The 23,749-nt window shown below is 43.1% G+C and overlaps 1 long non-coding RNA gene and 1 pseudogene across 3 annotated transcripts in view; one reads left to right on the forward strand and one right to left on the reverse strand.

Moving 5' to 3' along the window:
- Nucleotides 1-8,128: 8,128 nt before the first annotated feature.
- On the reverse strand, nt 8,129-9,347 carry LOC308252737 (keratin, type I cytoskeletal 18-like; annotated as a pseudogene). Its single transcript has 2 exons — nt 8,369-9,347; nt 8,129-8,298 (listed from the first exon to the last, which is right to left on the reverse strand). The product of its transcript is annotated as a keratin, type I cytoskeletal 18-like (transcript).
- Nucleotides 9,348-19,399: 10,052 nt separating this feature from the next.
- The window catches only part of LOC308254324, a 95,769-nt gene continuing 91,419 nt past the window's right edge, over nt 19,400-23,749 (forward strand). Inside the window, exons 1-2 of one of the 2 annotated variants that reach the window (XR_013961212.1) lie at nt 19,400-19,549; nt 20,600-20,706. This is a non-coding gene — a long non-coding RNA (uncharacterized lncRNA). Of the gene's footprint in view, nt 19,550-20,599; nt 20,761-23,749 lie in introns of both variants that reach the window. The other variant, XR_013961213.1, reaches the window with a different exon arrangement.

Consider the following 23,749-nt stretch of genomic DNA (forward strand, 5'->3'; position numbering starts at 1 on the left):
ATATTTTCTTTTAGTGCTATTACTATTTTCTTAAAATTACACAAAAAATCATGCTTATTATAGACACATGAGAAAATTTAGAAAAACAACACAAAGATGTAAGAATAAGCCCAGAGGTCATCTTTGTTAACATTTTATAACATATATTTTTTCTTTGTTATTATTGCTTGTCAATCTTTTTTTTTTTTTTTTTTTTTTTTTTTTTAGTGTATTCTAGACATCTCTCCTTGTCAATAAATACACTTCTGTACAGCAGAATAATCCAGAACAAGAGACCTATTTGGCCACATGATAGCTGTTTAAATGTGAAAGACATTATCCTAGCCTCTATTTTCTAAGTTAAACCTCTTCACTTTCTTTCACACTATTAAAAGCTTTCCAGACACTCCAACATCCTTCTTGCCTTTGCTGGCACCTCTCCAGCTAACCAAAGTCCGTCTTAAAATATAGTTCCCAAAATTAATTTGTATATCCTAGCTGTGATCTCAGCAGACAGCTCAAAAAAGTATTTCAAGTAATCTAGAAAAAAACACTTCTCTAAGTATTTTGGCTTAATGAGTAATGAATCAAAGCAAGCATTGGCTGTTGATATGGCTGTTGTCTGGGGAGGTAGCACCCTACCCATTTTTGCTTATGACCAAGAGAAGTCCTGATGTGGAAAAATCAACAAGAGGAAATTACAGAGATTCTAAGCCCACACATGGACTAACAAGGAGCAAATGCCTTGGGAAACAGAGCTCTCTGTCTGTCACTCATGGGTCTAAGCTAAGAGGAGTATGCTTACATTAGAGTATTTAGGAGGAATTGTTGAATTGGGGGCAGGAAGATTAAGCCAGATGGCCTAGAATATTAAAAAATAGAAGCTAGAAGGAATAATAAAGATTATTATCCAGGAAACTAAGGCCCAGAATGGGGATTGGCTTTACCACAGTTCACACTAATTATTGGAAGAAAGGGGAATAGAGTCCAGATTTCTAATCCCTGGCTCAGTATACTTCTCACTACATGTTATTCTTTCCTATAAGGCCCATGCAAATCTCAACTTCATTGATGCTGTGTCTCCCCGAAGGGGATCAGGTGAAGGAATGGGAAAATGACTTATTCTCTGGATATTATTATGAAGTTAATGCTGTCAAGGTTAAAGTGTCTACTTATTCTTAGTCTATTCCTTCCCACCAACCAATTGAACCCTTTCATTCTTACAAGTAGGTATGTCATTTTTAGAATATATTAATAGAGATCTCAGTTATTTCCCACTTAAATTTTGACTTTACTTGATAGGCATTTCAATGGAATATTTCTTAGTACATAGGTTAGAAAATCATTTATTCTTTGGGCCAAATGGAACAAAACAATGATTGACCATTGAGATATCATATTTAATGATAGAAAGAGCAGAGCCACTCATGAGAAAAAAAAATTCTTTTGGGCACATCCTGATAACACATGGGACTAAAGGACACACTTTGACCCAGGGATTGTGAGATTTCGGAATTGACTGGAGCTCTTTGAGACCCTTGGGATTCAGGTCCATTTATGACCTGAGGTCAAGCTTGCTGACACCTTACTCTCTGGTGCCAGCTGGCCAACCATTGCAGTTCCAGCTTCTCCATCTGTTAAACAGGGGTGCTTTCATCACTGTCAGTCTCTAATACCTTCAGGTCTATTAGGAGGATTCAGGAGCAAGAGCCATAAGAATCAAAATAGGAAGTACCACTATCAGATCCTTCAACTTTTAGTAAAAAGCCTGGGCAGTGGAAGTAATCAAATGCAATATGGCAGAGAAAAGTGAGTAGAGAAGAAAATTTTAACTGTTTTTAATAACTGTGACTTCAAATCTATTTCATTAATCATAATATAAGGTTGTAACCCCATCCCTTACCTTTCTTCCCTCTTCCTCCCCCTTTTCTTTATTCCTTTTCCTCATGTTTTCCCCTTCTTTTATCTCCCTTCAGCTATTTATCATATCACAAATTTCCCCTTTACTTCTTTATTTCTGATCCCATCCCACTATCCTTTGCTCATCTAGGAATATCAAGATGCACTTTAGCAATGTAGGCCGGGGGAAAGGTAAGATACATGAGCAAGAAGTCAACCATCTTCCTTGTTTGAATTTATATTAAAATATGTTTTAGACCACCTATAAAGTGCAAGGCACTGTGCTAGACATTATAGAAGCTACAAACAGGTGAGCAGATATTCCCTAGTGTTTATAGTCTAGTGGGGGTTGGAGGTGGGAGAAAAAATAACCATGACTTGGGAGAAACTGATTAGTTCCTTAAGAGAGGGAACATGACTTGCGCTGGGAGAAGGGAGTAGTCCAGGTATATCCAATGGAGTTTATAGAGCTAGGTCCATGGAGTGATTAGTATACAGCAGTTAATTTATTAATCATTATTCAACAAGCATTTATAATGTGTTTCTATGTATCATTTATTATGCTTGGAACTGGAGATATGGCAGTAAATAAAGGCAATATGGTCTTCCTTTAGTCCTCAGGTTTCTTCAACGATAATATGGGAGCTTGAACTAAATGGTATTTAACATGACATCTAGGCTTAATGATTAAAGATGGAATGTTTGAACTTGGTACTTGGAAAAAGGTTCTATGATCAGAAAAGTTTGGGACATGCTGGGATCAAAGTTAAACATATCTTGTCCAAGGTCATATGACAAACCTGTGACCCAACCTTGAAGTAATTGGATGTTCTTTATCTTGATAGGGGTTTGGGTTACATAGGTGAATGCATTTGTCAAAACACAGCACCTGTAGACTTAGCATTTGTAAATTTCAGAGTATTTAAATTTTATATCAGAAGGAAACATCTGTGAACAGACATCGAGCTCTAGCTAACAATATGCATGCTGAAGTATTTAGGGGGAAGTGTATTGAGACTTATAATTTACTTTGAAAAGCACCTAAACTAAGATGGAGTATGGATGAATAGAGGGATGGGTGGATGGATGGATGGATTGATGTGATACAGTAAAATGATCATGATAGAATCCAGGTGGGATCATGCCAATATTCACTGGAAATTGCTTTCAACTGTGTTGTATGTTTGAGATTTGTCATAATAAAAATTTTAGAAAAAAAATCACTGTAGCCAAAAGCCCAGATTCCTGCCCAAGAGCTTCATCTTTCTGACCAGCCCATGGCTCCTGCTTCCCTTTGTGCCCCAGGAGAAGACCCACTACCTAAGGGTCTGGCTGCTGGGTCTCAGTAAGACCTGTAAGCTGAAAAAGGACCCTGTTGTATGTGATGATTCCCCTCCGAGGCAAAGAAGGCTCACCCTTTTCTACATCAAGGAAAGCAAAATTCCCTCCAGCTCGGTTGGTCCCCTCATATTAACAAGCCCCAAAGCGCTCTTTGCGGAGTAGCAAGCAGTTCTGAAATAACTCCTCTGCTTCAGCTGTCATCACCTCTGTTCCCAGCTGTTCCCTTGGCTTTGTCAGCTCCCACTCCCCACCCCCAGCAGTCACTCTCACTATTGTTCCTCCCCAGCCGCTGTGGTGCCTCATGGCCTGGGTTTGGGCAAGTCCAGGAACCATCTGATTCCTTCTTTGCCCTTTCTCTCTCAATCCCATCTGAGATAAATCCAGGGATTTGAGCAGATGTCCCTGTTTATGGTTTTAGTTTGCTTAATAAATTAATCAGGCACATCTTAAACTCTGATTTTAGCCCATTTTGAATTATAATAATTTCTAGCATTTGCATGTGCTTTTTAAAATTACAAGCACTTTCCGTCTCTTTCCAAAATACTCATTTAAATTTTCACAAGATAGACTGGCAAGTATTATTCAGCTTTCATGGATGGAGAATCGAGGAGACGGTGCAAAAACATTTATGGAGTTCCTACTGTATGCGCTCACTTGCTGCATGTATCGCACTTAAAACCCAGCACCTTGGGAGGTGCTTATTATATTGGCACCACTTTTACAAGTGAGGAAACTGAGGCCCAGAGAGAATGTTTTCTGAGGTCCAACAACCAGATGACAACTGACACAAGAAGTGTAGTTCCACAGAATGTCAGAGTAGGAAGAGGAGTCAGCGACTTCCCAGACCAGCCACTGCATTTTCCAGTTGGGGATACTGAGGCCTAGAGCATAGATGTGAGCTATTTAGAAGAAACACTAGAATTAGAACTCAGGTCTAAATTTTCTGACTTGATTTAGGAAACAAGAAACTCCATATAGATTTAGACATATGGGGAAAGTTGGAGAGTTTCACACCCACAGGGTATCTGTATGCCACTTGCAGGCTAGCATTGCAGATTTTAAATCTGGCATGAGCCGAGTGCAGGGTTGTCTTGAAAACTTAGCTGCACACAGCCTGCGAGGCACTTGGGCAGCCTGGACATGCCAATGTTCCTTTGTTTACTAATTGTCTCACAGGACAGGAGGCATGGAAAGCAGAGCAGATCCAACAGTTGTGACATAAACATTGACATGAGACGTGAATAGGAAAAAAAAACCCATGGCAAACAGAGCCCACCGCAGTAGGGCCCTGGGCCTGCTCTTTTACAGCTCTCACATGTCACATTCTGATTCAATTTGGCTGGGTTTGAGGGTGAAGGGGGAGTACCAACGCCCAGTTTCCTCACTGATCTCATTGGTGGGTAGCGTAAGCTTTCTTATCAATAGCCTCTGGATATGGCCGTACACTCCCAAGTATTGCAGACAGAGTCTTACTTCTGAGCTGATATTTGCCTCCCTCTTCAAATAGAGTTGGTAGCTCGACCCGAGGTTACTTTATATATTAAGTTGCTTGTATATCAGCTGAAATTGCTTAGTCATTTAACACACGGGGCTCTTGTCACTGGAGGTAAGCCATCCTGTACGAACTGTCCTGTGAAAGTTGGCTTGGCTGTCTGAACGTCATGTATCAAGGCTGGATTTGGACTTTATTTGGACTCCTACTTAGCAGAGGACTCACCTCTTACTGGAAGTGTGACTGAAAAGGGACAGTATTGATCTTGTCACTTTGCAACCTGGGTTGGACTACTGATGTCCCACGCATACTGTTATGTAAGCCTGAGTGAGCCAAGCTTTGGTGAATGTACACTTGCAGACAGCTGGCATCTGACTATTGTTGGGTCCTTCGGGGCCCAATCATTCCCTTGGTACTGGGGATGGGTTTCCCTGAAAGGAATGGGTGTTCTCGCTGTCAGTCTTCCTAGCCCATTATTCCTAGGCAAGGTGATCGTGTAATGTAACATCCAAACTGGGCTGTTTGGGGAGTGAAATGGGGGAACTATTAATAATTATACTGGAACCTAAGGTGTGAACCAGGACCAATAGTCATCTCTCTTTTAGGACACTCAGAGGTGAAATAAGAGAAAAGACTGGGTCCCTGGGCTCCGAGGAGGCCTGGAGCACTTCCTGGCCACAGTGGCAGCAGACTAGGCACTGAGAGGGAGAGGGTCGAAGGGGCACTGAGAGGGAGAGGGTTGAAGGGGCACTGAGAGGGAGAGGAACGAAGGGACCCTGGGGCAGATCTGATTCTTGGCACTTGTTGGAAGCTGGTCTTTGAATTGTACATGAAGTCCAATATCTCCGGTTTGTAGGTGCAGATTCTTCAAATGATATTGCCTGGACATTTGTTATGTGTGGAGAATGAAGGGAAGGCCTGGGCTGGGTATAGAAATACCAGGAGGAAAGAAGTGTCCTGTCCCTGGAGGGTTGAGTGGTGGGAGCAGTTGTGGGGTGTGTGTGCAGGGTTGTCTCCAGCAGAGCAGAGCCATGCACAGCCTACAGCATCCTTGGGAGACAGCAGGACAAGGACACTGGTCCAGACAGGCACAGAGGTCAGGGGCCAGGTGAGGAGGGGAAGGAAGGGGACTAGGACAGAGGTCCTGGCTGGCCTGATGAGGGCCTTCCACCCTCTGTGCACACAGCATGGCTCCCATGCTTTACTCACCTTCCCAAATCCACCTCACTCTTTCCTGTCTGAGTGATATCACCGGGTATTTATTTTGCAATCACAAATTACAATGCTTTTAGATTTTGTTTCTTCTTGTGGCTTCTCGTCTTTAGAGGGGATAATGGGTGTGTTTGGGAAGCGGTCTGAGTTCCAGGCTGCCTCATACTCTGCACACACCTCTGCATTTGAGTTCTGAATTGTAACTGCCTGCTGGCTTCTCCGGCTGATCTCTCTCTCTCTCCCACGCCCTGTGCTAACAGCGACTTGAGGTTGTCACATCCCCACGGCCCAACACAATGCTTGGCTAAAAGCAGTAAGTCTTGTATAAATGATGGGGAGAAATGGAAATGACAGTGAGGTGGGAGAAAGATGTCAAGATTTAGGCCCCATGCTTCTTAAAATCTGCGATATCCAGGTGGCTTTTCCAGGGTAATATAAAAACTCCAGTCTCATCTTTTTCTATTGCCTTCAATTTGATTTTGTTGATCTCTTCCTACCCTACAGAGAGGGAAAAAAATGGATCTTACTATTGCGGCTTTTAAAAAAATTGGAGCAAGAAGCATTTATTTTTAATTAAATGCTTCTGGAAATATTTTTCTGAGTGCTTACTCCCATCTCCCCCCAACAGTTCTTATACCTAATAATATATAGGGATGCTTTTTTTTTTATCACCTCCAATTTTTCAATTGTCAATATTGCCTTGGAGTTCTAAGACATTTCATACCATAATCTAGAAGGAGTGTTTACCGTGCAGTTTTCTTAGAAAATTTTCTAGATTGAGCACAGGGCATTAGAAGGAATTACATGCTATGCTATCTAGTTGTATGCTTTCGTGAGTTTGTGTCTGTTGTCTTTATCCCCGTTTCTCACTCATAGGGACCTTATGCTTGACATTGCATTTGAAATTTTGTTTGTAGAAATAATGTGAGGCCAAGGATGAGAATATAATGCCCCACAGAGCATTTTCATTTGCAGCTGACACTCAGGGACCACCTTAATTGAAGCCCCAGACTTGAGATTCCCTGAGTCACCCATGTGAGGACAGTGTTACATCCCATTCACTCTCACCGCTGTGGTTCCCAAACTCACCTGCACCTTGGAATCGCCAGGGGAGCTTCAAAATACCCTGATGCCAGTGTCCCACCCCAGAGACTGTGATTTAATTGGTCTGCAGGGTGGCCTGTGCTTTGGAATTGTTAAAAGCTCTCCAGTGATTGTAATGTGCAGACAGGTTTGGGAAGCTCTGCTCTAAGAGTAAAGCCCTTCAGGACCTCAACTTAGTGTGTGAGTATTTATCAGACTCTCCACTTGGCAGGCCCTTTTATCTGTTTTGCCAGTGAGGCCACCAAATACCACAGCTCCACATTGCAGCTGTTTCTTCCTGACTGGGGCAAGGGCAGCTTTGAGTACTTGCTTCTCAAATTCATTCAAATTTTGGCATGAAAATCCTTCACTGTCTTATCAGCTCTTTGATACTTTTAAGAAAAATTAAAATATATACTGTATTTATATTTATAAAATATATATTTAATTATATATTTAATATATTATACATATTTAAATATAAATAATCCTATATAATAAAAGCCTAATGTGCTAAGTGTCTGGTCATCTGCTAAGGCCGCTCAACCGCTCACTGTGATGAGCACTGATCACCAGGGGCAGACACTCCGACTGGTAGGTTAGCTTACTGCTGGGGTCTGGCCGATTGGAACTGAGCAAGATGGGCTGGACATGCCCTGGAGCCCTCCTGTGGTCCCTCCCTAGCTGGCCAACCTCCCGCGTCCTGCCCCAGCCTTGGTTGTACACTGATGGGGTCCCTTGGCCTGGCCTGCACCCTCTTGCAATCCAGGACCCCTCTGAGGATGTCGGTGACCTGGTTTTGGCCTGATCCCGCAGGCCAGGCCGAGGGAACCCGCTGGTGCATGAATTTGTGCACTGGGCCTCTAGTCTTAAATAAATAGGTATATGTTATGTAGTTTTTTCTATAGTTGACCTCAATGGAAGGGTTGATCTAGCCTGCCATTAAGAGAATTGAAAATCTTTCAGTTGCTTTTTTTTTTTTTAATGTTCATTGATCTCTGAACTTTGATTGGCCTACTGTCCCCCTGCCCCTCAGATACCACTTTGCCATCCACCATCATGCAGGTGGTCATCATTTGGATGGATTGCATAGAGTTGCTGTGATCTACATTGTCACCAAAATCAGTCTTTCCCTTCTTCCAGCAGGAGGCAGTAGGTGGAGATCTCATTCTCCAGCTTGACTTTGGTTTTCAGCAGGGTCTGGTACTTCTGGGCCTGGTTCTGCCCCTCTGCCCAGGTTCAAGCCAGCTCTGCCTCCAGCTGCAGTAGGAGAGAGTGAATGGGAAGTAACACTGTCCTCACATGGGTGACTCAGGGAATCTCAAGTCTGGGGCTTCAATTAAGGTGGTCCCTGAGCTGAGCCGTTGAGCTGTTCCATCCGCATGGCATAGTGCATCGTCACCTCCCTCAGGCTGTTCTCAAAATTGGCCTTCAGATTTCTCATCAAGTCCAGGTTAGTCACCAAGGACTGAACCATACATCTCAGTTCCATGAGTATCATCTCAGCAGCTCCTGTCTCGACAGTCCATGAGTTGACCACTATGGTGCTCTCTCCTCAATCTGCTGGGAACAGTACCTGTCTAGTTCCTCTTGGTTTTTCCGAGTAAGCTCATCATACTGGGCTTGGATGTTCGTCATGATCTTGCTGAGGTCTTGCGATTTGGAGGCATCCAACTCCCCAGTCAACCCAGAGTTGGCCATCTGGTTTTGTAGACCATTTACTTCCTCCTTGCGGTTCTTCTTCATGAAGAACAGCTCCTCCTTGAAAGCCTGGATCTGTCTCAAGCTGCAGCCAGTGATATTGGTGTCATCAGTGACCTGTTGGAACCTATGGATGTTTCTCTCCACAGAGTGGCGCATGGCCAGCTCCATCTCATACTTGACTCTCAAGTCATCAGCAGCAAGATAGGCATTGTCAATCTGCAAAATGACATAGGCATTGCTAAAAGAACTTGCAAAGCCCTGAGCCCTCAGGTCCCCCGGGATCCTGAAGTAATGCTCCCTAGTCTCTGACTTGGGGTCCCTTCTTCTCCAGGTGTACCTGAATTTTGCTCTCCAGTCTCCTCTATTATCAACCTCCAGGCTACTCACCCTCTCCAGGTATTGAATAGTCTCCTTCTTTCTCTGGATGCCCCCTATGCCTGCCAGACCCTGGGCCATCTCTGCAGCCAGGACCCTGGGCCCCTAGCTGCCCCACATGCTGATGGAGTGGGCCATGGAGACCTGGGCATATATAGTCTCTGGCCATACTGCTGACCAGCTGGGCCTGGTGGCTAGGTGACTGTACAGAGCCCAGGGTCCAGTAGTTGGTGGAGAAGGTGGAGCTGGTGTTGAAACTCATTGTCCAGGGAGGAAGGCAAGAAGCCAAGACTCAGGTTCATGCTATTCCTCCTCCAGTGTCTTTTAAAGAGAAGAAATGGGTAATATTTTGGAGTTCTGACCCTTTTGATAATGTCTTTATTCTAGCCACTCCTTGGAGCCATAATTTGGCTGGGATTTGAAGTCTAGACTGAACCTTAATTTTCCTTCAAATATTTGAAGGCACTATTTTATTGATCTCTAACATTCACTGTAGCTGTTGAATAATCCTATTACTACCTGATGCCTGTTTCCTTGGAAATGACTCCCTCCCTTACCCCCCCCCGACCAACCTCTATGTGAACCATTAGGTTCTCCTCTTTTCCCCCAGAACTCTGACATCTCACAATTTACATACTTTTATAAGGATTTTATTTCATCCATTTTCTTGGGCATAAAAAAGACATTTACCATCCAGAGATTTTTGTTTTACTGCTAAAAAAGTTTGTCATATTACTTTCATATTTTCCACCTCTCTGTTTTCTCACTTCTCTATTTTAAGAAATCATTTTGGTTGGATTCATCCTTTATGTTAATTGTTTTTTTTTCTATTTTTTTTTGTGCTAATGTCTTTTTGTGCTAGTTTTTAGAAGGTTTCCTCAACTTTAGTCTTCAATCTTTCTAATGAATGTTTTAATTTAATTAAATGTTTATTTCCAGAAGAAATTTTTATTTCTTGTTTTTTGACTTATCCTTTTACATAACCTCTACTTCTGGGTATATGTATACATTCACTTCACTTATTTCTCTACGGATGTAAATTTTTAAATATCCTCCTCTGTTTCCTTCAGATTTATTTTTTTTCTTTATTCTGTGTCTCTCTTTCTCTTTCATGCTCTCAGTTTTCCTCAGTTACCTGGGAGCCTTGGCTTTCTGTTCATATTTAAGAGTCAGCCTCTAAAATATTGCTTGGAGTCTCTGAGTGAGTAGGTAGGACTTGTTGACCTGTAGGCTCCATTTAGCAGGGAGTTCATGGAAGGAAGGAAGGAAGGAAGGAAGGAAGGAAGGAAGGAAGGAAGGAAGGAAGGAAGGAAGGAAGGAAGGGAGAAAGGGAGGAAGGAAGGGAGAAAGGGAGGAAGGAGAGTGGGAGGGAGAAAACAAAAAACTGGAAGTTTTTTCTGTAGGGAAATTTAGTTTGTCAAAAAAGAATCTTCTGATATTCTTTATGTGTCTGTCAGCCTGGAGGGCAATTTGTGAAAAGGTGACTGCATTTCTTTTGCTGACTTCCATGTGCCTCCCCTCTGCTGCCTTCATCTGGGTATCCTTGAGTCTTGGCCTTCATCATTAAATTATACAGAAAATAACTCTTCAGTCACTAGACTTGGAAATGAGTAGCCTGACTATGTGAGGAGAGGGAAAGATATGACTATTCCATAAACAAATTTTCAACAACGTCTATTTTTAGCTCCTCAGCTCAACCCAGCCCTTCCTTGTACCTGCTTTCTCCAAAGCTGAGAATCTCACGGTTTTCCCTCAGGTGACTTGGCTCACTTATTAGTGGTTATGCCCCTCCTGGTGGCTTAGATCATTGCTTCCTCTGCCATGTGAAATCACTCACCGCTCCTCTAACTGGCCTATCTCCTAAAATTGCATTGAATTCTTTTGTCTGCTTTCATCTTCTTTATTCTCTTTGTCTTATACAGGTTTCTACTTTCTTTTTGTTGTTGTAGTTCCTTAACTATCAATTTAGTGGAGTCTTAAGCAGAAGAGAAGACAAAAATCCTCATTCTTGAAACATATTTCAATGAACTTTAGATAGCTTATCTGTTAAAGACAATTTACTAGGATTGCTTTGGATTTATAGGTTAACTTGAAAATTGTCAATTCTGTGTTACAGTGTCTTCATATCCAAATATGGTAAGTCTCACCATTTATTTTGATCATTATGACCTTCTGCAAGTTTTTGCAATTTTTTTATGTTGGCTTCATTACTAAAAATGCTCCTCTGATGAAGAGCAGTAATGACACAAATGAAAAGCATATTTGTGAGCCTGAAGATTGACCTGAAAATTTGACCCAGAACATAGGGCAAAAGGACAAAGAGAAAAACATATGAGGGAAGAGTTAAGAGACGTGGCAAACAGATCCAGTAATTCCAACAGCCTTCTAATAAGAGTTTCTTTCATAAGGATAGGACCAAGAAAGTAGAGGAAGAAATGAAAGAATAAAATTTCCTCAAGTTTCAGAATGAGGAAAACACACATCCTACTCCACATGGTGGACAACTTTTCAGAAAGATAAAGAGGAAATTCTGAAGGATTCAAGAGAGCAAAGATAAGTTAAATAAATTTATACCCTGAGGATTTTCTCCACTCATCACAAACAGATTGGAATCACTGACTACAGAGACAACAAATAAAAACTGCAAATATTTATCCCTTTGTAGCAAATGTTGTCTGTTACCAGGACCAGGAAACCCAGTGGAAGTTGTATCAGCATGGCGTTGCTATATTTGTCACTCTCCTTGCTAGACATTGAGGGTCCACCCATTAACAGCAGAAAGCACAGAGCCCATTTATCTTCCAGATTGTTGTGATGCCTCCAGGCTCCCCACTTCTCCAATGAGCATGCTCCATTTGGAGAGCCACCCTCTCATCTTATCCTACCAGCAGTTCAGAGTCCCTAAAAACTCTTTGAAACAGAAGTGGGGGGTGGGGGGTGGGAGGACTTGGACACTTAGAATTATACGTTCTCCTGCATCTTGATGGAGGAGGAATATCCTTTACATTAAGGGAAAACCCAAAGCAAGGCCTGAGACTGCCCAATCTCAACCTCAGATTTCCCCTTCCATTCAGAGATCCAAGAAGAAAATAGGTTTATTCAATGATCCTCTTGAGATTTTTCAATATGGTTTTTATTGATTTTTAGAGAGAGAGGAAGAGGGATAGAGAGATAGAAACATCAATGAGAGAGAGAGACACCAATCAGCTGCCTCCTGTACTCCCCCTACTGGGGATTGAGCCCACAACCCAGACATGTGCCCTGACCAGGAATAGAATTATGACCTCCTGGTTCATGGGTTAATACTCAACCACTGAGCAACACCAGCCCGGCCCTCTTGAGATTTTTAAGTGCTCTGCCAGATCTTTCCCTAATGAGATGTGGGGCAAATCAAATTGTGTATTTACTAAGCAAATGTATATAGCATATAGCTTATAAGCTTTATCTCCTCATTTTTCAGATGTGCAAATGGATTATAAATGGCAGCCTGAGCAGTATGGGTGGATAGTCTCACCTGTTATTAGAGTTATGGAGAAGGGCATTTTTAAATGCTGATTATGTGTTCTATACCTAATCTGTCCTAGCACACACTGTTGAAACCCTTTTCTTTGCCTCCTTTAGATACCTCTGAATTATTGCCCAACTACAGGTTCAGGACTCTACAAAGTATGAGCATTAGAGCCATTAACCTGAGAACCTGAACTAGCCTGAGAAAGTGAGCCTGTTTTCTAGGTACAGCCCTCCCCCCACTCCCCCACCGCCCCCATTCAATTGCTCAATAAATGTGAGGTTGGTGCCTGGTGCTAGGAAGAAAAAAGATAAACATGGCCCTGCCTTTAAGGGACTCAAATTCCAGCTTCATCACCTACTGTCCAGGTAGGCTTGAGTAAGTCATTTAAGCTCCCTGATCCTTCAGTTTCTCATCTTTAAATAGAATGCTGGCTTCGCCTACCTGACTCACAGGGTGTGTGTGCGTGTGTGTGTGTGTGTGTGTGTGTGTGTGTGTGTGTGTGGTCAAATAATATACATAAAAGTGGTTATGAGAAAACCCATAGGACATTATTATCATTTTCCTTACAATGTCTTTATAAATGGTGGATTCAAATAATGCTTTCATTTCCCATCAGAATGAGCAGAGTATTTCTTCTTGGTGTGTGACAGCTCTTTCCCCTCCCTTTCATCTCCTGTCATCTTTTTTCATTGGGTTCTGTAGGGCATGTGTTAGTCACTTCTGTTCTGGGTAACTACAAAGTTCTCTGCCCTTCCCTTGAAACACCAGGAGAGAGTATGCAATGCCATTGGCTGGGAGGATTCTCACTGAGCTCTCCTGGGTGGTTTCATCCTCCATTCCTGAGCTTCCCAAGGGGTGTCCCAACTGTTATATTGGGGCTGATCAAGAAGGCAAGGCTGATTTTCCATTGTTCGGTTCTGATTTCTACCCATGGGGCTTATCAGGCCAAAACACCTATTTTCAATCAAGTTAATGATAACTAACACTTCAGTGTCCTAAGAACTTTACATACATTAACTTATGTAGTCCTAACAACAACCCTGTGTGATCCCATGTCGTGGAGAAAACTGAGACTCAGATTATTTAACAAAGTTGCTCAAGGTCACAAAGCTGGTGAGTAGCAGAGCTAGACTTTGATCTCAAGAAATCACTCCCTAGAGTCTAGACTCCTAACCACATAGTTATCCTGGCTCTTAAATTAGCTTTGCTTAACTGCCAGCTCAGAGTCAAGAAAATCTCCCTGCAATTAAAGCACCTAGCAGGGTGCTGGCATTCCTTAATTCTTTAATGATTTAAATAAGAGTCAACTCTGAGGTTTCACCTCCTCTGTACTCAATTTTCCAGTCAATTGGACACTGATCTCCTCAATGCTTAAATATCAGGCTAATGGCTGGTTGAACCATGTGAAATTGTCAATTTTGGCCATTTTGGACCTATGCAAATGGAAATTTAACATGGGTCAACTTATCCTCTGCTGAGCCCCTACTTATATTATGCAAGTTTGATTCCAAGCACTTCTGTTATGCCATTTCATCTAATCCTCACAACAGTGCAGGCATGCCTTGTTTTTATTGCTCTTTGCTTCATTGTACTTCACAGGTGCTGAGTTGTTTTTTTTTTTTTTTTTTTTTTTGGTTTTGTTTTGCTTTCAAATTGAAGGCAAGATCCTCCACCAGCAAAAAGATTATGACTTTGTTGTAATACTCTCTTTATTGTGGTGGTCTTCCACTGTGGTATGCTCGTACTTCAAAGTGTTTTTAATCTTCATTTTTTTGTGCAAGGTAACAGACTCAGACTCACTAGCTGGAGGTCACGCAGCAATTGTAAGTGGTAAATCCAGAAAGCCTGTTCCAAGATGGGTCCTTTTCCACCACACAGCATCTGCTGTGCAGCTGGACACCCTGGAGGCAAAAATGAAGGGTCACATTCAACTGGCAGACTCAAGTGATACTAGTTTTGAAGTGAGTCATGTGTCAAAAAGGGAAAATAATATGAGCTATGGAAAACAGGCAGATATGACTTAATCAGTAGCAAAAATTGTCTTGGAAAACGGCATCAGACCAGCTCAACTTTCTTCAGTATTGTCACTGGAGGCATTGTGGGTGTGCTTGCTGCAACTTTAAAGAGAATTGGGGAATTGAAGGTTGATTTGCCTAATTGGAGAATTCTGTTCTGCATTGCTGATCAAGAAATGCATGTGAAAGAGCAGGAGACTATTGGAATTCCAGGTTGAGACAAATACAGCTTGGGAATAATTTAGGGGTAGTTTGGGGGAGAAGTGAGGTGGGGAGGTGTTTCATAGTTCAACCAGAAAAATTGAAAAAGTGGTGCTCCCTAGCATCCCCGGTGCTGACTCAGCCGTCTGGAGCTTGAGAATCCACCTGGAAACATTTTGGAATGACTATGGGCTGTAAGTTATGAAACCTCTGCTGGGAAGGGAGGCGGGAGTGCTAAACGGGCACAAACACACTGAGATGTGTTCCGATGAAGTGGAATATTACTCAGGAATAGATGCAGAAACAGTTGAAGTGCTTCCCAGGTGCTCATTTTAAATCTTTGGTTTCCCTCTGTGGGAAACTGCTTTCATCTGGTTCTTTTCAATATGGATTGAGTCATGTGCTCTTTATTTGCCACAAGCCTGTATTTGCCATAACTATTTTAAAGCATTGGACAATTGCTGCCTCATGCTCCGGGGATTGATTGGAACACCCTTGCTGAGCTGCATTCTCACCACGCATAGGAGTTTGAGATGAATTCCCAGCCACTGGAACAAAAACTACCAAAAGAAAGTATGAGTGTTGTCATTGATGAGCAGATCTTTGTTTTAACTTTTTATCTGGCCAATCTGCCAGGTTGGGCGTACAAAGGTTTGCAGGTTGCCTTCTCAGAGTTTATAATCTTTTTGAGGGAAATAGGACACACACAGAGAACAGTGTTTTGTAAATGCCAAATGTATGGTGAATAGACAATGAAAGTTATAGGAAGCAAAGAGGCTGACATTTGCAATGCAGCTAACAAGGCAAGGATTGCTATAGAACAGGGGTGGGCAAACTTTTTGACTCGAGGGCCACAATGGGTTCTTAAACTGGACCGGAGGTCCGGAACAAAAGCATGGGTGGAGTGTTTGTGTGAACTAATATAAATTCAAAGTAAAGGAGCGGAGGGGAGAGCAAGAGAACCGGATAGAACAGCCGGATCCAGCCCGCGGGCCGTAGTTTGCCCAAGGCTGCTATAGAAGGTAGATTTGAGCTGATCCTTATTCGGGGGTTCAGGGGAGAGAACAGAAGTCATTGCAGGCAGAGGGAATGGCACATGCATATGCACGCACGCACACACACACACACACACACACACACACAGTCTAGGGGCAGGAGAGCCCATATTTGCCTAGAACCTAAGTAAAGCAGTTTGGGAGAGTGGAAAAATTGTTGGGGAAGTAGCATGAATGCCCCCTTCTTTTCTCTATCTACATGCTCTCCCAGGTGATCTCATTCAGTTTTTCATGTTTAAATAATGTCTATGTACTGATGATTCCTTTTCTTCTATATTCCAGACTTGTTCATCCATCTACCTATTCAACATCTCCTACAGGAATCTAAAACCGAACACATTCACAATGGAACTCTTGCCTTCCACCTCCCATGTCCTTCTCCTCTTGGTAAATGGCATCATGATTCATCCAGGTGAGCAAGCGAAAACCCTGGGAATCATGCTTGACTTCTTCTTTCACTTGTTTGTTTCCCCACCTCCACTCCATCAAAAATAGATGCCAGCTCTTCCACAAGAGAATCTCAAGTCTGTCCACAAGTCTCTGACTCTTACTGCTGCCACCCAAGTACCTAAGTCCAAGGCACCAACCTCTCCCACTTGCCATTCTGTAACAGCTCCCTGATTTCAATCCTTCTAAACGTAAATCCCTGCAATCCTTTCTCTACCCAGCAGTCAAAATAAACTTTTTGAACTGTTATTAGATTAAATGCCAGCAGATTACTCTCCTGCTGAAAACCCTTTGATGGCTTCCCAGTACCCTTAGCATAAAATCTCAACCCTTACCATGGTCTGCACAGCCTTGCTTTGTGGATATCTCCCCCACCTCACCATCATGCTTGCCCAGCATCCATGCCTTGTATTGTTATAACTGCATCTCCATATTTCTTTGGGGACTTACTCCCTGATTCTCACTGCAAGTGATCTTGGCAGGCTGACTCTACTTCCCTCCTATATCAGGGGGTCAGTGTATAATACTAACATGGACAATCAGCATATTCTTTTCCTGTGTCACAGAGATTGATCCAGAGATGAATACATCTGAGTTGATCCAATAAGACTGTGGCTAGAACATTGGGAATTGCTGGCTGTAAAGATGATGTATGTATGCCTGAACTACAGAAACTCGTCCATAGGGAAAGGCTTCCTGAGCTAAAGCCCTCTCAGAACAAAGGAGACTAAGACAAGGAAAAGACCAAGTCTTGTTGACTCTGTCGGAGCCCAGTGTAAACCTATGCTATGCCTCTACTTTTCAGTTGAGCCAATAAATTCCCTTTACAGCTTGGGTTTCACTTGGTTTCCAGGCTAGTTTGCCCAGCAGGATCTGACCCCTGCCTAGACTTGAACCTTATCACAAACCTTTCTCCTTTCTACACTCATCCTTGGACCTGGAATACATTAAGCCCTTTCTCACCTCAGTGTCCTTGCCTTCGGTGTCCATGTTGCTTAGAATTCTCTTCCCTGGATTTTTAAGAGGCTGGCAAACTCAAATATCACCTCCTCAAAGAGCCCTTCCAAAGCTACCATCTAAGTAAAGGAGACCCCTCAAGTTCCCTTCTACTGTGTCCCCTTCATTTAGAGCAGTGATCAGAATCTGTCTCTCACTCATCTGCTTCTTTGTTTACTTATTTGTCATTTGGCTCCTCCATTAAAGTATTAGCTTCCTGTCAGCAAAGATTTGTCTGTCTTGTTCAACTTGTACTCTTGGGGTCTAGCTCAGTGCCTGTTACACAGTAGGTGCTTAGCAAGTGTTTTTAAATGTGAGAATGAATGAATGCATGCATGCACGCTCAACTCTTCATAGATTCATCTTGATGAGAAAAAAGAAAAATATAGGAAATATTTTACCATAAAGGAGGACAGTTGGAAAATACAATCTTTCTTTTTCTTGAAGACTTTACCTGGAAACCATGGAGCAGAAGGTCTTGCAAAGGAAGTGATCATAGCAAGATGTGTTCAACACAAGCCTATGGTGAATCAAGGCAGCAGATGGTGAACTGGCTGTTGTATGCAAGGGCACAAACCTTACCCTTACCTGTAAGTCACCCTCAGGAGCCACATCAGGTCGTGGGCTGCCATTGACCAGAGTTGCCATGCTAGGCTGAGGCATCAGGTCAGGATCATAGCTTCTTGTGGGCATGAACCACCACTTTCTTTGGAAGGGTTATGGAGGGAGGAGTCAGCTGTGAAAGGTCCTGCTTCTCTGATCTTGCCAGCAAGGCTTTTGGATGTACTACCATTACTAAGGTGATGTCAACCATAGCAAATACGTGCAGTGCTTGCTTCATGTTGGGACTGCTCTAATGTTTTATATGTATGAACACAATTTCCATAGCCACCAAGGTATATTTGTGATGGCCACAAAGTCTTGGATACTTTTCCTCTTGGATCTGGCTGGGCTCTGTGACTACGTTGACCAATAGAATATGGTGGCAGTTAGGAGGCGCCTGTTATAAACTGTCTTTTGGAACTTGCTCTTGGATGCTCACTCTAGGACAAGCATGTCAAACTCAAAGACTAACACGGGTCAAATAAACAAGGTTTAAGTTTATGTGGGCCACAAAAAAACAAAAGCTTCAATTTTCATAGAAACATAGATTTATTTCGATAGAGACATGCTGAAATAAATGAGTAATCGTTAACATAAAATAACAGAACATTTTAATAAAAATTTTTCTTGAATATTAACCTACCAGACACTGAATAACTGCACAAATTAATAAGCGTAATGCAAATAAACCTATTTTTCTTGTTCTCCGAAAGCGAAATATTTCCTCTTGAGCACATCAAACAAGTCAGTCCACGACTAATGACGTGGCAATCAGCTGCTAAAACATTCCCCACTAGTATTAGTGGAGAGAAATAGTGCACCTGTGCGGAAGGTGCTTAAGGGAAATGAATGCAGCACGATTATAGTAATCAGTCATTAGCGAACGTTGTAGTTCGTTATTAATAATTATGTATAATATGTTATTGTAAAAACTAAGTTTTTATTAAAACATTTCTTACATACCGTTATATTGGCTAGGCCGCAAAAATATTCGTTGTGGGCCACATGCGGCCCGCGGGCTGCGAGTTTGACATGCTTGCAGAGAAGCTATACACCATGTAAGAAGTTTGAGTACTTCACTGTAGAAGCCATAGGGAGGGGCCAGAGAGTCCATGGATAGGCAGAGGGGCCAGCTGAGCTTAGCCTTGAATTGTTCCTGGTGAGGCACCAGACATGGAAAAGGAAAAGCCATCTTGGATCCAGCCAGCCCAGGTGACACTACATGGATCTAAGAACTGCCCAGCTGAGCCTGCTTAAAGTCCTGACCCACAATCTTGTAAGCCAGTGGTCGGCAAACTCATTAGTCAACAGAGCGGCAAACCGCGGCTCACAAGCCACATGTGGCTCGCGAGCCGCAGTTTGCCGACCACTGTTGTAAGCAAACTAAAATGAGTGTTTAGACCTCTGTGTTTGGGTGGTGTGCATTGAGCAACAGATAACTGGAACAACCACACTATGTCCTAGGAGAGGTTTTTATCCTCATTTTACAGATGAAGAAACCAAAACACAGAGAGGTTCAGTGACCTGCTCAAAGTTGTGCAATAGTAAGAAGCAGACATGGAATTCAAGCCCAGGCAGTCTGGCTCCAGAGCCTGAACCACCACGCTCTACTCTGCTAGGTCTCAGCTGCCCAACAGTAAGTCCTGCGTGCCCTGGGCTACTTGGATTCAAGATAACTTAACCCTAGGACCTAGGGTCTCAGCCTGCTTATCTGCAAAATGAAGGGTTGGTCCAGATTAAATATCAAAAGCAGAGTTTCTCAACTTGCTTTTTAGCAGGAAAATTAGGCCAGACAATTCTTCATTGTGGGACTCTACTGTACCCTGTAGGATGTTTAGGGGTATCCCTGGGGTAGCATATTCCCTCTGCTGTCCTGTTCCCCTCCTTGTGACAAGTGAAAATGCCTCCAGGCATTCCCAAATATCCCCTGAGGAGCAAAATTACCTCCAACTGTGAGTTATCTCAACTCTCTTTCAGGCTCACTTTTGCTGTTTTGTTACCTCTGCAGCATGCCCCCCACTGTCCCCCTAGCTATGCTTCTCTAGTGTTTAAAACTGAGGATGATACTACATGGAGATGTTGATGGGACTTTGTCCCTGGTGGCCTGTAAGCTCCATAAGGACACTGTGTCTTACTTGTCTTTGTGTTTTCAATGTGTAATGCAAGTCTTGGCTGGCTCAGTGTTGGTGCTCAGTAAATTCTTATTACAACAATGAATGAATGAATGAATGAATGAATGAATGAATGAGGTGGTACATTGTGGTAGTTTGTGAGCATGGGTTTTTGAGTCAGCTGAAGCTGGTTTGAGTCCTGGCTCTGCCACTTACCAGCAGCATAGAGTGGGGAAAGTTACATAATCCTTGACACACCTCTCTGAAATTGAGACTGAATTATCTACTTCCCAGGGTGTTGTAAGGAGAAAAGATAATATCCGTAAATCGCTTAGCTCACTGACCTGTAGTAAATGGTATCTTTTACAAAACAAATGGATTTTAATTCATGCCTCCTCACCCTTCACATGCCTGATTCCTCTTTCTACAATTCTGCCAGCAGAGTTTGTTGACACAGACACTGTTGGAAAGTCTATTTCTCTTTTCCTCAAGAATTCCTCACTGTTGATGTGAACTTTTCTCTACTCAGTCCTGGATTCAAATTTAGAATGCAATCTTCTCTGCATTGTCACCAGGTGCCGCCTCACCTCCATGCCCTCTGACTGACCCAGAGAACAGGGGCAAGTCATCTGAAGTCTTAGGCAGGACTCACAACTTGAAGCTGGGAAGAAGTCAAGCTCAGGTGACCAGATGTCTTCTCTTCAACCTCAGGGGCAAAGGCTGGACTGGGAACCAGGTAAAGGGAGGTGGCAGGCAGAGCCAGGGGCAGGGGAGACCATGGACAGACCATCGGCAGCTGTGTGGTAGCAAGATATGCTTGTTGCCCTGCCCTTCACTTCTGGGGGACAGCACTATTAATCACTAATTAATAAATGTAGCCTCAGGTAAATTAATTAACCTCTTTGAACTTGAGTTTCCTTATTTGTAAAATAGGCATAATAATAAACCTTCCTTCCAAGGGTTGTGGTGGGAATTAAGTGAGGTAGAGTCTAGTCCAGATGCTAGAGTATAGAACTTAGTAAATATTGTTATTTTGTTGTTTGTAAATATTGTTGTTGTAGTGTTATTGCATTATTATTATTTTCATCATTATCTTTGCATCTTCAGCACTTAGTCAAGGTATATTATTGCTTGATATAGGTTTGTTGAATGAAAATGAGCGTGGGAGTGAATGAACAGGGAAAGAACATGTAAAAAGTTAAATAATGATAATGAAACTCATTATTAACACAGGCCAACAATGCAGGGAGACATGACAAGGTGGCAAGGTGTGTAATTAATTCTCAAATGGGAGGCATCTGCCAGCAGTTCAGTGACTGCAGAATGAAGCATCCCAGTGAGATGGAGCGGTTGGGGGAGCCTTCACCAGGAGGCAGTAGGCTGAGGCGGTCCGTCTAGGACAGGTGGGAGCTGAGAGAGCAGGGAGGAAGAGGGGGCAGTTTCAGGTAGAGGTCCCTCATACTCAGACCTCGCATGATAGGGAATGTGAGCATGGAGGATGCTCCCTTAGGGAGCTGAATTTGGGTTTTAGATCTGTGGCTTAATTCTTAAAGGCCCAGCCCAATCCCGGAGTCTGTGCTGTACTTGCCAGAGAGTGGGAGGCCGCTGCAGTGCAAGCCCACACATCTGCAGAAACATGTTCTTTGTAAACCAGCTCTCTATGACAACCATTGCATGTGTTCTCGGGCAGGGGCCAGCTGACTCAGGAATTAATCAAACTCTTTTATGCCAATTCTCATCAGTTTTCAAAGGGTCTTTACACAGAACACTCCTAAGTGCACAGTGAATGAATATTCATAGATGTATGTTCCCTCCCCCCCTCCAACCCCCATCCAGAAGGGCGCCACTCTCAGCACTGTTTGCGGTTTCTTGGTAAAGGGGATTGGCCTTTGTGCTCATGGCATTGAAGAGGGAAATGAGTTCATCTCTGACCCCAAAGAAACAGAATGTCTTTCTCATGTCCATGATAAACTTGCCAAAGGCCAAGAAGTGTTGGGGAAGGAGCCAGAGAGTTTCCAATCACAGGACTTGTCTTCAATGTGTAGAATAGGCTGGCCCATGTATTCTCTGCAAATGACCCAGGTTACCCCTGAGGGACCCACGTGACTCGGTTTCTCATAGCCTGTGTTTCCTTCACTTGCCTTGCCTAATCCACAGGTCTCAGCACTCTGACTGGACATTGCCTTTCAGCAATAATAACCCAACACAGGAAGAGTATTTGACAGATCGTGAGGGGCTTCCATCCACATGATCTGACTCCCTGGACTCTCCTGACTTAATTTATTGCCCAGGTGAGGAACCTGAAGCTCAGAGAGCAAGTTAGGTCTCAGAAAGGCAGTGAAATTAGAACACATGAATCCAGACCCCCAGGCCAGTGCTCGCTCTCTCTCTCTCCCCGTGGTACCCACTACCCTCCTGTCATTATCCAGGGTTCCAGCCTCTGACAACAAAAGTCTCAGAGGCTCAAAAATCATCTTGAGAATGTCCAATCGGATTTGAGTTCTTCATCAAGGGTTTTTTTCTGAAAGGGGTCTCCCAGGGGCAATCATGCTACAGAGCGCTTTCCAAGACCCAGAGCAACCTGAGTGGACTCAACATCTTCGAGACTCATTCCAGTGCTCCCTGGGTGCCGCTCGCACCTTTCTCACAGGGGCTTCAGGCCTGCCCCCAGCACAGGGACCCATCTGGCCTCAAACATTTCCATCTCCTATGATGCTTGTGAGGGGTAAACAGGCCAGTTGCATGGAAGGCAATTGCATTATATCCCTCAAAATGATAATTGCATTGACTCTTGGATCCAGCAATCTCAGTTCTGGGAATTTTCCTACACACACAGATTTGCATATATATAACAGGATGTGCGTATAAGATTGTCCATTGCGGCCTATTTTGTAATGGCAAAGCTTGAACACAGCCTAAGGGACCGTCTATAGAGGACAGTTAAATGAACAGTGATGGAACCACATGCACACTACACAGCTACAAAAAATGAATGAGGCAGTAAATTGACAGCGAATGATTGACAGCAAAATACAAAACAGTGTAAATAGTTTGCTACAGCTGATACCGGTTTGGCTCAGTGGATAGAGCGTCGGCCTGCGGACTGAAAGGTCCCGGGTTCGATTCCGGTCAAGGGCATGTACCTTGGTTGCGGGCACATCCCCAGTGGGAGGTGTGCAGGAGGCAGCTGATTGATGTATCTCTCTCATCGATGTTTCTAGCTCTCTATCCCTCTCCCTTCCTCTCTGTGAAATATCAATAAAATAAAATAAAAATAGTTTGCTACATTTTGTGCAAGGGATGGGAAATGAATATAGATTTATATTTGCTTGTATTTGCATAAAGAAATAGTGGAGAACCAATACTTTGGTGGTGGAGAATGGAATGGAAGGGGTGATAGTAGGGAAGAGGGTGTTAGAATTTTCAATGCAACTTTTTATATCATTTTGAGTTTTGAAACATGTTAAGAGATCACCTATTTAAATAATGAAATTCAACAAACTTGACCCCTGCCAGCCAGCCCAGATGGAGGCTTCCTAGGGCTATATGCATTTGAACAGAATCCAAATCCTTGGCCCTGGAACCATCACCCAGGTAGCTCATCCAGTCTTTGGAACATACTGTTACCTCACAGGAGCTGGTCAGGAGAGAATGCATCCCCCCAAATGTAGATATGGTATAAAGTAAGGAGTTGCCTGAGCTGAGCAGTGGGGCCTCACGCTTTG

Source organism: Plecotus auritus (genome assembly GCF_963455305.1).
Source record: "Plecotus auritus genome assembly, chromosome: 7".
NCBI lineage: Eukaryota > Metazoa > Chordata > Mammalia > Chiroptera > Vespertilionidae > Plecotus > Plecotus auritus.